The 3,374-nt window shown below is 35.2% G+C and overlaps 1 non-coding gene across 1 annotated transcript; it reads left to right on the plus strand.

The window, feature by feature from the left end:
- The first annotated feature begins 932 nt into the window (after positions 1 to 932).
- Positions 933 to 1,040, plus strand: LOC112781488 (small nucleolar RNA R71). Its single transcript, XR_003192264.1, has one exon. It is a non-coding gene; the product is annotated as a small nucleolar RNA R71 (small nucleolar RNA).
- Positions 1,041 to 3,374: the final 2,334 nt, after the last annotated feature.

Genomic DNA, 3,374 nt, shown 5'->3' on the forward strand with positions numbered 1-3,374 from the left:
TCATCAGAGCTCATGAAGGGCATAAGGAGGTTCAATGGGATCTCTATGGTCTCTAGATGAGCCTCAGAGTCCTTTAGTTCCTCAGGGGGAAGCTCCTTATCGATCACTGGACGTCCCAGGAGGTCCTCCTCCTTGGGATTCACGTCCTCTCCTCTCCTCAGAGGTTCGGCCATGGCGCTTATGTCAATGGCCTTGCACTCTCCTTTTGGGTTCTCTTCTGTATTGCTTGGGAGAGTACTAGGAGGGATATCAGTGATCCTTTTACTCAGCTGGCCCACTTGTGCTTCCAGATTTCTAATGGAAGACCTTGTTTCATTCATGAAACTTACAGTGGCCTTAGATAGATCAGAGACTAGACTTGCTAAATTAGAAGCATTTTGTTCAGAGTTCTCTGTCTGTTGCTGAGTGGATGATGGAAAAGGCTTGCTATTGCTAAACCTGTTTCTTCCACCATTATTAAAGCCTTGTTGAGGCTTTTGATCCTTCCATGAGAAATTTGGATGATTTCTCCATGTTGAGTTATAGGTGTTTCCATAAGGTTCACCTAAGTAATTTACCTCTGCTATTGCAGGGTTCTCAGGATCATAAGCTTCTTCTTCAGAAGAAGCCTCTTGAGTACTGTTGGATGCAGCTTGCATTCCATGCAGACTCTGAGAGATCATATTGACTTGCTGAGTCAATATTTTATTCTGAGCCAATATGGCATTCAGAGTATCGACCTCAAGAACTCCCTTCTTCATAGGCGTCCCATTGCTCACAGGATTCCTTTCAGAAGTGTACATGAACTGGTTATTAGCAACCATGTCAATGAGTTCTTGAGCTTCTGCAGGCGTTTTCTTTAGGTGAATGGATCCACCTGCAGAAGTGTCCAGTGACATCTTTGATAGCTCAGATAAACCATCATAGAATATATCCAGGATGGTCCATTCTGAAAGCATGTCAGAAGGACACTTTTTGGTCAATTGTTTGTATCTTTCCCAAGCTTCATAGAGAGATTCACCTTCTTTCTGTCTGAAGGTTTGAACATCAGCTCTAAGCTTGATCAGCTTTTGAGGAGGAAAGTACTTGGCTAAGAAAGCCGTGACCAGCTTATCCCAAGAGTTCAGGCTGTCTTTGGGTTGAGAATCCAACCATAATCTAGCTCTGTCTCTTACAGCAAAAGGGAAAAGCATGAGCCTGTAGACTTCAGGATCTATTCCATTAGTCTTAACAGTATCACATATCTGCAAGAATTCAGTTAAAAACTAAAAAGGATCTTCAGATGGAAGTCCATGAAACTTGCAGTTCTGCTGCATCAGAGAAACTAATTGAGGTTTCAGCTCAAAGTTGTTTGCTCCAATGGCAGGAATGGAGATGCTTCTTCCATGTAAATTGGAATTAGGTGCAGTAAAGTCACCAAGCATCTTCCTTACATTATTATTATTTTCGGCTGCCATCTCCTCTGCCTGTTCGAAAATTTCTGAAAGGTTATCTCTGGATTGTTGTATTTTAGCTTCTCTTATTTTTCTCTTCAGAGTCTTTTCAGGTTCTGGATCTGCTTCCACAAGAATGTTCTTATCCTTGCTCCTACTCATATGACAAGGAAGAATGGACAGAAAAATGATAATAATAATAGAGATTCTCTTTACCACAGTATAGAGGTTCCCTTATGTGAGTAGAAGAAAAGAGGAAGAAATTCGAACACAGATAGAAGAGGGGGTTCGAATTTGGTGATGATGTGAGGAAGAGATGTTAGTTAATGAATGAATAAATAGAATAGGATGAGAGAGAAGGAGGGAATTTTCGAAAATTATTTTTGAAAAGGAGTTAGTGATTTTTGAAAATGGTTTTTGAAAAATTGTTAGTAATTTTCGAAAATTAAGTTTTGAAAATTAAAATAATTAATAAATTAAAAAGAAATTTTGAAAAAGGGGGAGGTATTTTCGAAAATTAGAAAGGGAGAATTAGTTAGGTGGTTTTGAAAAAGTTAAGAAACAAACAAAAAGTTAGTTAGTTAGTTGAAACAAATTTTTGAAAACCAATTTTGAAAAGATAAGAAGTTAGGAAGTTAGAAAAGATATTTTGAAAAGATATTTTTGAAAAAGATAAGATAAGAAGATATTTTTGAAAAGATGTGATAGGAATTAGTTTTTGAAAAAGATTTGATTTTTTAAAATCTCAATTAATGACTTGATTCATAAGAAATCACAAGATATGATTCTAGAACTTAAAGTTTGAATCTTTCTTAACAAGCAAGTAACAAACTTCAAATTTTTGAATCAAAACATTAATTGATTATGTTATTTTCGAAAATTTTATGAAAAAGATTTTTGAAAAAGATTTTTGGAATTTTCGAAAATAACTAAGAAATTTGAAAAAGATTTGATTTTTGAAAAAGATTTTGAAAAAGATAGGATTTTCAAATTGAAAATTTGATTTGACTCATAAGAAACAACTTTGATTTTTAAAAATTTTTGCAAAAGTCAACTCAATTTTCGAATTTGATGAGAGAAAAAGGGAAAGATATTTTTTTGATTTTTTGAATTTTTATGAAAACATGAAAATTATGCAATGCATGAAATTTTTAGATCAAAACAATGAATGCATGCAAGAATGCTATGAATGTCAAGATGAACACCAAGAACACTTTGAATGTCATGATGAACATCAAGAACATATTTTTGAAAAATTTTTAATGCAAAGAAAACATGCAAGACACCAAACTTAGAATTCTTTAATGCTTAGACACTAAGAATTCAAGAATGCATATGATAAACATGAAAAGACACAAAACAAAAATTCATCAAGATCAAACAAGAAGACTTACCAAGAACAACTTGAAGATCATGAAGAACACCATGAATGCATGAAATTTTCGAAATATGCAAGATGCACATGCAATTGACACCAAACTTATGATATGACTCAAGACTCAAACACAAAATAGAAAAATATTTTTGGTTTTTATGATTTTCTAAATTTTTTTTTTGGATTTTTTTCAAAAATTAATTGAAAAAAGAAAAATAAGGATTCCAAAATTCTTTAATATGAATTCCAGGAATCTTGCCATGTTAGTCTAAAGCTTCAGTCCAGGAATTAGACATGGCTCACTAGCCAGCCAAGCTTTCAAAGAAAGCTTCAGTCCAAAACACTAGACATGGCCAATGGCCAGCCAAGCTTCAGCAGGTGATCATGGATCAGCAGCAGGTGGATGAGCAACAACTAAGTTGCTCTTGATAGCAAATTGCAAGCCTCAGTCCAAATGAATTTAGACATGGCTTTATAGCCAGCCAAGCTTCACATGTAATTCTGACATGACACGCCTGACATACTCATTCCCAAAGGAATAGACATGGCTTTACAGCCAGCCAGGCTTCAACATGCTTCATGAAACA

This window comes from Arachis hypogaea, chromosome 19 (genome assembly GCF_003086295.3).
Source record: "Arachis hypogaea cultivar Tifrunner chromosome 19, arahy.Tifrunner.gnm2.J5K5, whole genome shotgun sequence".
In the NCBI taxonomy this organism is placed as follows: Eukaryota; Viridiplantae; Streptophyta; class Magnoliopsida; order Fabales; family Fabaceae; genus Arachis; species Arachis hypogaea.